The following is a 14,156-nucleotide window of genomic DNA, read 5'->3' as shown; positions in this document are numbered from 1 at the left end:
AAGAGCAACAACGCGTCCTCCCGAGAATGCGACTCTTTCAACTTCAACATCTGTGACTTGAAAGTCCGGACCAATCGTTCAGCGGCACCGTTTGACTGAGGCGAAAACGGCGCGGATGTCAGATGTTGAATACCATTGGCCTGGCAGAATGACTGAAATTCTGCAGACATGAATTGTGGGCCATTATCGGAAACAATAGTCTGCGGAAGACCTTCAATGCAAAAGATAGCAGACAACGCTTGGATGGTGGCAGATGACGTCATGGAAGACATCCGGACAACTAAAGGAAAATTACTGAAGGCATCTACCACAATTAACCATCTAGCATTCCAGAATGGACCAGCAAAATCGATGTGCAAGCGTTGCCAAGGGGAAGTGGCTTTCGGCCATGCAAAGAATTTCCGCGGTGGTGCAGATTGTTGTTAGGCACACGCCATGCAAGAAGAACACATTTTCGCAATCGCAGCACCGATTCCGAACCAAGTACAGTGCTGACGAGCAAGTTGTTTCGTTCGCACTATACCCCAATGTCCTTGGTGAAGAAGCCGTAAAACAGAGGACTGTAACGAACATGGGACCACGACTCGGGACTGATCATTATCAGAACGCAACAACAAAACACCACGTCGTACAAAAAGTGTCTCCTTGTGAGCAAAAAATCGGCGAACCAGCGGATCCTCAATCCCCGACTTCGACAAGGGCCATTGAGTAGCAACAAACTGCAAAACGGTAGCAAGGACAGGGTCAGCAGCTGTGGCTGTAGCGACACGACGAAAATCAATCGGAAACGATTCGACCACTTCATCGGTCGCCGAATCAATGAACATGCAAGCAAGTTTGGAAGAATCGAATGCTCTATCCTCAGCAACAGGCAAACGGGACAAAGCATCGGCGTTTCCGTGCTTAGCAGTGGACCGATACAAGATATCATAGCAGTACTGCGAGAGGAAAATAGACCAGCGAATGAATTTCTGCGCTGTACGCGGAGGTACAGGCTTGTTCGGATGAAAAAGCGACGTCAAAAGTTTGTGGTCTGTGATGATGGTAAAGTGACGACCATACAAGAAATCATGAAACTTTGTAACACCAAACACGAGAGCCAAAGCTTCTTTCTCTATCTGTGAACAATTTCTTTGCGCAGACGAGAGCAAGTTGGACGCAAAGGCAATAGGGCGATCATACGATCCATCTTTGTGCGCAAGCACAGCACCGATCCCGAAATCCGATGCAACTACCATCAACAAAAGGAGTTTCTGGGGATCGAATGGCATAAGGCAAGTATTAGAAAGCAACGCCGATTTCAACTGGCGAAAGGCGCGTTCGCATTCCGTCGTCCAGACGAACGGAACACCCTTACGGCGTAAGCTATGAAGCGGAGCTGAAATGGAAGAGGCATTGCGCAGAAAGCGATGATAATAGTTAATTTTACCCAACACACTCTGTAGCTGCTTCAAATTCCGCGGCGAAGGCAAATCTTGTATGGCACGGAGGTGCTCTGGACTCGGATGTATGCCTTGGGCATTGATTACATATCCCATCCTCGTCGCCAAAAATTGTTGTGTCTAGACAAGACAGCCTAGACACAATGAGAGGAAGCCGAAAGGCACGCGCTAAGCCAAAGCAGGGTGCGTGAGGTCTGAAACAGGATAGGTAATGAATTCTATAAAGAAAAGTACGTAGCTTCTGGAATACTTAACTTTAATCCATCCTTGTGGTACATCTGGAGATTGTGGCGATACAAGTGAGACTCTTTAGATACATGCAATGTTACTAATGGCGCCTTGCTAGGTCGTAGCCATTGACTTAGCTGAAGGCTATTCTAACTATCGGCTCGGCAAAAGAGCGAGGCTTCGTCAGTATAGTCGCTAGCTACGTCGTCCGTACAACTGGGGCGAGTGCTAGTCCGTATCTCGAGACCTGCCTTGTGGTGGCGCTCGGTCTGCGATCACACAGTGGCGACACGCGGGTCCGACATGTACTAATGGACCGCGGCTGATTTAAAGCTACCACCTAGCAAGTGTGGTGTCTGGCGGTGACACCACATTGATTATCCGTGAAGAAATGCTTATTGTACTGTGCACATGAAGTTAACGAAATTGCTTCGCCTAATATACACGACGAACAACACAATATAAAACAAAATTCAGAAGGATTTCAAATTGTCACAGATGATCCTCTAAATACCCTGATTTGTATCAGGCATATTTCAGTACATTGGTAAGTCTTGGCGAAGATAATTAGGTACTAATGACTGCAGCATGATTACATTGTTTCTGAATTGGAGATTAACATCATAACTGCTCAACAGAACTATATCTGAAAATCCTCTCACAGAGTTCTTGCAACATATAAAGCCGCATGTGTCCCTCGTCTGTATCTGTAACATTGAGCCGTTTGGGATCATCTGGTAAACAAGTTCCTTGTCCTCAAGTAGGATGGTCTAAACGGTTCTTTCACACTGACCATCCCAGGACTCTAACAATAATACAGATTTTTATCTCTCAGTGGGAAAGAAAACGTCTTTCAAGTACCTTTTGACCTGGTCAGTCTTTTGTTGACGATATGTCAATGGTCCCACAAGGACATTTTCGGCTTCAAAAAGAGATTCTCGCATTCTCGGTCCAATACATCCATTACTTTCCTTTAAAACTATGTAAAGGGGACGGTGGTAGTGTGAAAGAACAATTGTGATCGTCGTTCCTAAGGACAAGGAATTTGTTCATCTGGTGATGACAAAAGGATTGAATGTATACAGCTTTCGATCTAGGAAGAACTCTGTGAGAAGTTTTTCAGATCTAGTTCTGCTGATTGATTGTGATGTCAATCTCCACATGAAAAACAATATACTCAAGCTGTTGTCACTAGTATATAATATATTTTCTTAGTCATTACTACTAAAGTATCGAAATATGGTTGGTACAAAACAGGATATTTAAAAGATCAACCGTCACAATTTGAAATCCTGCAGAGATTTGTTTTATATTGTGTTGCACGTCGCGTGTATTAAATGAAGAAATTTCGTTTATTTTATATAAATGGTGTAAAAACGTTATATTGTAAGCGTTTCTATACAGATTATAATGATTTTGTACCATAATAACGGGTTACTTGTTTTTTAGTTGAAAAGATACACGTTTGTGGAACAGCAAACCAAAAAAAACCATAAATGTTAAACATAAAATAATATCTTAAAAATATAACTAAAGTAAATAAAATAGATAATCATAATAATAGTGAACATTTAGATATTTTAGTTAGATATGCTGAAAACACTCCGACAGCATATTATTTACAGCTTGTTTTCCAAAAATGGTATTTCGTACCCAACTTTATTACCGGATGTGGGGTAACAGCTTCTTTAATTTATATTGTGACAAAAGTTTTCATTTTTCAAAATAATGGTGGTGTGATATTCTGGAAAATTTCAGATTACGACAAAAGTTGATCGTACATCTTTCAAAAAAGTTAATTGCATTTCAGTCTTTACATGAACACATTCTTCCTACAGGGTGATTCAGGTGCCACTACCAATCCGTTTTATGCAGCCGACACTACGTCTGCATCAGGAACGGTATCCAGACAGGCGACAGCCACGCAATCGATACACGTACCCTCTCAGAGCTTCGGGAGACTGTTAGGGAATGGACTCATAGAATAAAAAATACAAGTGAGATTGGCCGTGAGTTACTCGGTATTTTTGGACCATGATATACCTTACTTCTGCCATATTTAACGTAGCTGTCTCCAATCTTTCTTTGTGTAGTTAGCAGTGTATTCATACAGGTTTTGCATGTCTCCGTAAGCTTATTCAGTTAATCTACTAAATCTTCTCGTAAATTGTTCAAAAACGTTGCCTCACAAAATGTGTTTCACCAGCGGAAACAACGAAATTAGTGCGAGATATCAAAATGTTAATCGTGGAAGTAACAACTTTCCGGTATATAACCCAATGAAAAGATTAATACACAGTGTGATTCAAATGCCCCCACCGATGTCATTTTATGCAACCCCACAAGGCAGAAGAATGTTACTTGCCAGTTCTCTCTTGAGATGTGAAGTACATTGTCTTTTTTGTGGTGAAACACACTTTATAAGGCAAAGTCGCCGGACCTTTTACGAAATATTAAGTACTATAAACGGAATAAACTTACAGAGACATCCAAATCCTGGTTGACTACAATACTAATTACACGAAAAAAGATTGGGCTCACTTTTTAAGTATGGCAGAAGTAAGGTATATTTTGGTCCAAATATACCGTGTAACTCATGGCCAGTCCTCACTTATTATTATTATTATTACTATTATTACATTATAACTCCGTTGGCTAACAGTCGCTCAAAGTTCTGAGAAGAACATGTATACAGGGTGTTTCCGTAAGAGCGAGCAAAAATGTGACAGGGCATGGAGAATGCTCCACGGAACAATTTGAGGTAGGAAACCTGGGGTCAGAGAATCCAGCTTAAGATTTGGGAGTAAACTTGTCTGTCACTTAGTCTAGGATTACTGTTTTCCAGTTTATTCACAGCTAACATGTGTACAAATTTACACGCACTACTGTGCTATTCATTTGCATGTACATTCTTTATTTCCTGCAAGGACGAGCCTGATTACTAAGAAGTCATGATGTAGGATTTGTTTACTTTACTTGTCCATAAGGTAGCTCTGTTGTATTGTATTTACATTGTCCCATACATAATGTGCTATGAATCAACGACAGACCATTCATTACTCAGTGCTATTCAGAGACGTGCAGTACAATACGATGGATCAGTACCGGTACAGTTTCGCAGAACTCAATGACATACACGTTGTGTATCGAGAAGTAGCGTACGTTGCAATGCTCTCGCTGCTGAAAGTCTGCATAGGGAACGAATTCCTAACAGGCATCATGCGTCACGACGGGTGTTTATTTCTCTCGATCGATGAATGCGGGAGACTGGTTCATTGGAAAGAAGAAACGAGGGACCCGGTAACATCTACATCTACGTGATTACTCTGCTATTCAAAATAAAGTGACTGGCAGAGGATTCAATGAACCACCTTCAAGCTGGCTCTCTACCGTTCCACTCTCGAACGGCACACGGGAAAAACGAACACTTAAATTTTTTTGTGCGAGCCCTGATTTCTCTTATTTCATCGTGATGATCATTTCTCCCTATGTAGGTGGGTGCCAACAGAATGTTTCCGCAATCGGAGAAGAAAACTGGTGATTGAAATTTCATGAGAAGATCCCGTCGCAACGAAAAACGCCATTGTTTTAATGATTGTCACTCCAATTCATGTATAGTGACACTATCTCCCCTATTTCGCGATAATACAAAGCGAACTGCCCTTGTTTGTACTTTTTCGATGTCATCCGTCAGTCCCACCTGATGCGGATCCCACACCGCACAGCAATGCTCCAGAATAGGGCGGACAAGCGTTGTGTAAGCAGTCTCTTTAGTAAACGTGTTGCAACTTCTAAGTGTTCTGGCAGTGAATCGCAGTCTTTGGTTTGCTCTACCTACAATATTATCCATGTGATCGTTCCAATTTAGGTTCAGAATAGTTCAAATGGCTCTGAGCACTATGGGACTTAACTTCTGAGGTCATCAGTCCCCTAGAACTTAGAACTACTTAAACCTAACTAACCTAAGGATATTACAAACATCTATGCCCGAGGCAGGATTCGAACCTGCGACCGTAGCAGTCGCGCGGTTCCAGACTGTAGCGCCTAGAACCGCTCGGCCACTCCGGCCGGCCCAATTTAGGTTATTTGTAATTGTAATCCGTAAGTATTTAGTTGAATTTACAGCCTTCACATTTGTGTGACTTGTCGCGTAATCGAAATTTAGCTGATTTCCTTTAGTACCCTATTCAGGGTCAATTGCCACTTTTCACACAATACAGATATCTTATCTAATTCATTTTGCATGTCATTTTGATCATCTGATGATTTTACAAGACGGTAAATGGCAACATCATCTGCTAATAATTTAAGATGGCTACTCAGATTGTCTCCTATGTCGTTAATATAGACAGACACAATAGAGGGCCTATAACACCTCCTTGGGGAACGCCAGATATTACTTCTGTTTTACTCGAGGACTTTCCGTCTATTACTACGAGCTATGAGCTTTCTGACAGGAAATCACGAATCCAGCCGCACAACTGAGGCGATACTCCGTACGCACGCAGTTTGATTAGAAGACGCTTGTGAGGAACGGTGTTGAAAGCCTTCTGGAAATCTAAAAATATGGAATCAATTTGACATCCCCTGTCGATAGCACTTATTACTTCATGAGTATAAAGAGCTAGTTGTGAGCGCTCACACAGGCGATTTTGAAGAGGAGGTGCTCCAATACCGGAACGTGTTGCACTGGACCCCACAACAGGTACTCCTCGTATTGCACGTGACATGGGCGCTGCACATACTAGCGTGTGGCGAGTACTCCACGAACAACAATTACACCCATATCACCCCAACTAGTCGATGCAGTGCTTGTGACTGACTTTGCACCAAGGGTCGCATTGTGTTAGTCGTTGCTCCAACAGTGGATTGATCGACTAGATTTCCTCCAAATCGTGCTGTTTATTGACGAGGCCTCATTTCATCGAGATGATATTTCGAACAGCAAGATGAGGAACACCCTCACGCTGTAGTAGACTCACATCATCAAGTACGTTTTGCTGTGAATATCTGGCCCGGCATTTAGGCGACAGTCTTATTGGTCCACATCTTCAACCTGGCCGTCTGAATAGCCACCTGTACTTGAGGTTCGCGCAAAGAGCTCCACCTGAGATGTTCGAGACGTACACGTTGCTGTTGGTGAGAGGATGTGCCTACAACATGACGGTGCACCACCTCACTTCAGTGAGGATGTCCGCAACCATCTCAGTGCTATATTTCTACATCTACATCTACATGACTACTCTGCAATTCACATTTAAGTGCTTGGCAGAGGGTTCATCGAACCACAATCATACTATCTCTCTACCATTCCACTCCCGAACAGCGCGCGGGAAAAACGAACACCTAAACCTTTCTGTTCGAGCTCTGATTTCTCTTATTTTATTTTGATGATCATTCCTACCTATGTAGGTTGGGCTCAACAAAATATTTTCGCATTCAGAAGAGAAAGTTGGTGACTGAAAGTTCGTAAATAGATCTCGCCGCAACGAAAAACATCTTTGCTTTAATGACTTCCATCCCAATTCGCGTATCATATCTGCCACACTCTCTCCCCTATTACGTGATAATACAAAACGAGCTGCCCTTTTTTGCACCCTTTCCATGTCCTCCGTGAATCCCACCTGGTAAGGATCGCACACCGCGCAGCAATATTCTAACAGAGGACGAACGAGTGTAATGTAAGCTGTCTCTTTCCGAGGTGCCGGGGCTAGCAGTGTATTTAACACTAAATTCTTCTAGAATCTACATATGTAAATGATGCTCTAAGCCCCCCCCCCCTATTCTAACTCCGATTTTTGCTGTTGCACAAGGATTAAAAAAACTACGCAAACTGCCTCTAATCAACCCTGCCAGTGGAGTAGAAGAGAGTTTGGCACCTGCAATAATTTAATTTGATAAATAAGTTAAATAAACGAAGATTTCATTAACATAGTGAGGAATGATAGGGTTGCTCTACCGATTAACAGAATGAAAGTTCTGCCCAAAATAACAATATGATTTATTAAGACTAAACACAAAATAATAAACAAAAACACATGAAACATTTACAGTACATCAGATTGGCTCAAATTAGATACTAAAACAAACGCTGTGAATGTGAAGTTGTCCCTAAACTAGATTGTGAGGATTATGACGAAGTGGTATGTGGAGCCAATTCCTTGCCACTCAAATCTTAAGAGAGACACACAGGTAACCCAACATTAATTGCTGCTACCCAAGACAGAACAAAGTTAGAAAAAGACGAACAGGCGCGCTCTGCTGAACTCTGATTATCACCTAGGAAAATCCCTGTCTGCCGGTGCTGCGGACATACCTTACCAATCTGTCTCCTTAACTGCAAGAACACGATTTGGCGTACCGGAGGCGATGGCTGGTTGCTTCGACGTCCTCGACCGAAAGGCGAGAGCCGACTCCCCTGAGCACCCGTACAGGCTGAACACAGAACATTTCCGCCCCCACGACAGTGGCCGTGGTTAAACGCTCCAATCAGCAACTCGAAAACCGGCGGAAAATTCCACTCCATTGCCTGAGCACTACCATTCCACCAATGGAGATTCTTGGCGCCAATTTCTGCACTGATTTTGCTACGTCACGGAGCTATGCCCTGAGCAAGCCAATCACAGTTACTATTTTGCAGAAAGCGCGGAAATTTTCCCGCCACAACTGCCTGGGTACACAAGTCATTCCCACGCCTCGCTGGTAGCCCGCCAGAAAGTGTTTTCGCTAAGTTTCTGCGAAGTAACGGAACCTCTAGCCCAGCCGCTACTTCAGGCCCCTCCGGGCGTGTCTTTTGACAATGTCAGCGTCTGCAAAGCATTCACTCGACTTCCTCACACCCGGCGGCTTAACCCTTTCCAGATCAGCAGAGCCCGCCTGTCACCGGACCACCCGGGTGACGAGAGACGCTGCGTGGGAAGTCCGCGTGTGAAGGAATAGCGACTTTTCACTGCATGCAATTAGAGAGGAAAATCTTAAGATAGAAATATGAGAGGGGGCTCATGCCACCTCTCATAGCCCCTACGCCATTTTAGATCGTAATTGGTGAGCGGTTGGCTCACTTAGGAGCAAGGTAGTGAGTCAATCGCCCAAGAAGAATCTCGCAAACTGGCTGCACATGCCGCACTCTATAAAGAAAATCACTGCAACTGAATAATGCAGCTCATAGAGGGAGGATTATGTATGATGTTCACTTTCTTAATATGGAACACTAACACTCACATCACACATCCTACCCAGGGAGCCCCTTCCAAACACCAATTCACACAGACATTCACTCTCTAAATATGGCCCGGGCATGTGAGCCAAATATGGAGCAATTTATTCTTTGCAATCAGAGTTGGAGTGCTCCGTAATTAAATGCCCAAGATGTTACAACAATTTTAATCATGAAACTAACCTGAACTCACTCACACATGATACTATTTAAGTTAACAATCTCTTTGTGAGCTTTCAGAATCTAATTACAACCTCCGATTCATTCTGTCTCCCTGCAGCAAGAATAACCTTCACAAAATGTTCCCTGAACTGATGGTCCATTCACAATGACAGTGGTGGTATCTGCTTCAGTTTATGGGGACTCCAGGCACACTGTGTGCATACACACAACAATAAATACAAAATACAAAAAAAACATGGTGTGGAGAACAATACAGTAATTTGTAATAAGAATTACAGTGTAAAACATAAACACATACAAGGTATAACATACATTACAAAAACAACACTAGAGAAAGAAATTTAAGAAAAAAAAGCAAGGTTCATGGGGCATCAAGTTGTGCGTGCACATTGCACAATGTTCACGACTGTGCTGAGAATGAGGCACTAAATCACATTGTTAGAAATATTCGAAGCACTTCACAAATTCCACAGTACTGCCATCACATAGGGCTAAACGTCGGGTGTTGTTGCTACGTTGTTGCAACGGCAATAGGGTGTGCTGGAGCATCTGCAGTACTTTGTTGAGATTGCACCAAGACCCACGCATATGATCACAGCAGTACAGTAGGAAGACACAGTGATAGGCTCTCCTCACGTCGATTAATTGTCTCTGAGGGCTTCTTGTTGCGATACATCACTAGTCTAGGTCTCTTCTCTCGCTGGACAGTACTTTACGTTTCCCAATATTGCAGTCCGACGAGGGTCATGCACGTGGAGTCCCTCCACAAGTGTGTGAGGTCATCCATACAGGATCGAACTAGGAGCGACGATTGCTACAACTGCTCTCTAATAGAGAGAAGAAGTTAGAAATGAGACCATTCATTTGTTAGTATGGCACGACACTGCTTTGTGTATGCAGATCGGCCAATGCTAGTGAGTTGTAAAAACTCAAACAGGTGAGTATATAGCGTCCCTTTCTGTCCTGAGGCACATGAGGCGCAGGTTCTGACACGATATGTGATACTCACGACAACGTGGTCTGCCGCAGGGAATCCCTCCAAACGGCTGCCACGTCCGGAGAGCTAGCAGGCTGTCGCGTGTGGGTCGCGTGTCAGTGTCAACGGCCAGCCTCACTTTCGCTTGTGGCCCGGGAAGGGCTGTCTGCCGCCTAATCCCTCAGGTATACGGCCCGGTGACTGTCAGCTTGCAGGACCGGACGCTCGCCTTCTTGCAGGTAGCCGAAGACCTCTTGTTTTTGCGCTGGCTGGCCTCTGCATTGCCACGATACCCGTCATCTGCACAGTTCTGACAAAAATCTTATGCCTAACTTTTTCCCATGACCTTCTATGTTATAATAAATTTACATACTGACACATTGATGGTCTGTCATTTCAGACACTATTATTTTACTTTTATAGTTATTAATCTATGGCTATCATATAACAAAATCTTGGTGTATCAAATTTAGACATGGAAATAATTTATCTTGATATTTGTGTAGAGACCGGTCTCACTACTGTACATGGTGTGTGACGCTACACTGGATGAACAGCTAAATGTGCGGGCCCGCACTAATATTACTATTAATTATATAGATCGACAGTAGACTTGCTCAAGAATTAACTACCATTTGCCAGCGATCTACATTCTATGTCTTTTGAATAAATTATGTTATTATGCAGGTCGAAGTTTTACTGAGCTTATAAAGAACAAGCAACTATTCTACGTTCGCTCGCCAGTCGGCCCTCCATCTTGGGTCTGTGATTTGATGACCTGAAAAATAACATCCCAACAGGCGCGCGCCAAACACTTGTGGTAGAAAACCCCCACAATATTAATCTAGTTATTGTTAAATCCTACAGTTTAACTTATCCTAGTATATCGTACCTTTTTTTTTTGTTTACCTTATACAATACTCTTACATAATTCCTGTTACGTTGAGATGTCTCGCTGCTCGCCGCTATTGACGACAGTGATGTGCGCGCCGTACGACATGACCTCCGAGTTTTCATTACGCCTCACTGAAACTTCAGAGACTGGGTTAGCCATGGCTATACACGACAATAAATTTATAGTTGCAACTTCCTTCTCTATGTGATGCGGTTTTCGCGATCAAGGCACACCTTTCCAGAGGCAATGTAATATGACCAAGCCAGGACTGGTTCCTGTTGAGGATTCAGTCGCCCAACACACGCCAGCTACACAGTATGTCACGAATATCCAAGTATAAGTCCCTGGTTATTCATCTGTGACAGTAGCGAGCAGCACGCTAAATCCCCAACCAGCACATTGGCATGGTAGGCTTTATGCCCGCATTTCTCTCGTCAAACGCTCACAGGTTCACCCCGACTTGCAAGACAACGATGCTGGCGCAGCTCTGCAAAAAACTATACTGCCCATATTCATCCTCGAAATCACGCAATATACCACAATCTTGCAGTGCACTGACGCGTGCCTGCAAGCATTGGTATGAACGTCTCACGAACTGGTTGTGGCCGCTATGGAGCGTATCACGACTTCTCAGAACGCTTCTAAGAGCACGTTCTTGTATGCGCCCGATTGTGCGACATCTCGTCACTCATCTTTATCCCTTAACATGGACACCAGATAGGAAAGGACAAAATCATTGCTCATGGAAAGGTAGTGCCTCTTATCGCAACGACAGAGGAGATCCCGAACATAGACAAAAAAAGTTAACAGCAGTAAATTCTTATGCGAGAAAACGCAGCGTGTTAATACTTCAACAATTTTAATCTATTAATGCAACGATTATTGTTCCCCGAAGAAAGGTTCATATCTTTGCCTATTCTACTATGTACACCACTTACACTACTACCATAGCAAGGTTCATGTATTTGCCCATTCTACAATGTACACCACTTACACTACTACTATTCCACGAACTCCTTTATGTGAGAGATGTGGTGGAGTCCTATGGACTTCTTTCCTTTCAGCGTCTCCAATTCATAAGCATTGTGGTGAGCTGCTTTCCTTATACGGTACGGGCCGTTGTAAACAGAATTGAATTTTTGGCATTTCATTTTTTGTTTGTTCGAAAGTCGGAAAGACTTCACGAGCACCTTTTGTCCAATTTGGAAGTGTCGTAGACGAGCTCCCCTGTCGGCACGTCTCTTCCTGACCTCTGCTGCAGCCCGTATCCTCTTGAGAGCCAAATCCACTATGGCTTGGTGCTGCGTTCGCTCCATCGGTGGGAAGTTTACGACCTCGGTTATCAAGTCCTTAGGAATCCGGTTTTTCAGTACTGTAATGGGTGCCAATTTCGTTATCCCATGGGGTGCCTCATTGATCACCTCCTGGAAGTCTTTAAGGAAAACGTCCCATGTCGTGTGCTGTTTGTTACAGTACAACCGGCACAAGTTACCAAGTTCTTTAATAACCCGTTCTGCAGCATTCGAGCTCGGATGGTGTGAAGATATAAAAATGGGATCAATTTTACATCGACGCAACGTCTCCTTCCATGTTTTTGACTTAAACTGTGGCCCGTTATCAGAAATAATTCTACTCACATGACCAACCTGTGGTAGGAAATCCCGGATTAGGGCTCGTGATACAGTTCGTCCTGTCGCCCTCTTCAGTGGCGTAAAGGTAACGTATTTGGACGTTACTTCAACAAACACTAATACGTAAGTATATCCTCTTCTTGTTCTTGGCAAACGTCCCATCAAATCTGTTGCTGCTAATTGTCTTAATTTGGTCGGTACGATTGGGTATAATGGTGCCTGTATGCTCACAGTGGTGTGCTTAGCCTTTTGGCAGTCTTTACACACCGATAGTACCCTCCGAATTCGACGCTGCATGTTTCGAAAGTAACACATGGTCCTTAGCTTGAGATTGCACTTGCGTGGTCCGAAGTGTCCATAGCTGAGGTGAGTATGCCATATAACCTTGTTTATCAGGTGTTCAGGGATGCATACCCCCCATTCAGTGTCATTTGCATAATTTCGCTGGAAAATTATGCCTTTCCGCAAGAGGTAGAACTGCCTGATGGTGGCGTGTCTTCTGTCTATCCATTTCTGTTTCAATAACACTAGGGCAGGGTCCTTGTCTTGCTCCTTCTTGATGTCCTGCATACTACAGGTAATAAAATTTTCAAAGGCTACTTTCTGCATATAGAAAAGGCAGTAGTGATTTTCCTCCAGATCTTCTTCCATGTTGTGCTCAAATCCGATCGGTGACCGTGATAAGGCGTCTGCAATAATGTTCTGACTGCCCGGGATATATTCTATCGAAAAATTGTATTGCTGCAGATATGATGCCCACCTAATGAGCCGCCTGTGATTAAGCTTTGCAGTCATCAAGAACTCGAGTGCCTTGTGGTCTGTGTAGACCCTCGTCTTGCGACCAAACAGAAGGTATCTGAATTTTTCAAACGCCCATACAATAGCCAGCGCCTCTAACTCGGTTACTGAGTAATTCCTCTCACTCTTGGCTAGTACTCTGCTACCAAACCAATTGTCTTCCACACCCTGTTTCCTTCATGTACATAGTCTTGGAACACCATGACACCCAGACCTGAGTATGAACTGTCCGTTACTATGCAAAGCTCTTCTGCTAAATTAGGGTGTGACAGGATGGGTGCTTGTAATAATGCGAATTTTAATGCTTTCCATTCGGATTCGGCCGCCTCATCCCATTCCCAAGGAATCTTCTTTCCTGTAAGTTGATGCAACCTAGGACTGTTCCGAGTTTTGACATGTATAAAGCGGTTGTAAAAATTTATATCCCCAAGAACCCCCTTAACTGCTTCTTTGTCGTAGGAATGGGAAACTTTTCAATCGCTTCGATCTTTTCGGGATTTGGCGCAATTCCCTCACCCGTGATGATATGTCCTGGAAATTTGACAGAGGACGTCCCAAAATTCGATTTTTCGATATTGATAGTCACTCCGTAGTCCTTGAATGTCGCAAGGAGTTCGCCGAGGACCGCATTGTGCTCTCCCCAAGATTTCTCCGCGATCAGCAAATCGTCCACATAGCTGGTGACATGACGTTTCAAATTATCGCTTAGTATGCCGTCCAGCCCCCGAATGAATGCGGCAGATGAAACGTTCAAACCAAATGGTAGACGACGAAACCGGTAACATCT

This window comes from Schistocerca serialis, chromosome 7, assembly GCF_023864345.2.
Source record: "Schistocerca serialis cubense isolate TAMUIC-IGC-003099 chromosome 7, iqSchSeri2.2, whole genome shotgun sequence".
In the NCBI taxonomy this organism is placed as follows: Eukaryota; Metazoa; Arthropoda; class Insecta; order Orthoptera; family Acrididae; genus Schistocerca; species Schistocerca serialis.
Note: the sequence above shows the minus strand (reverse complement) of the source record.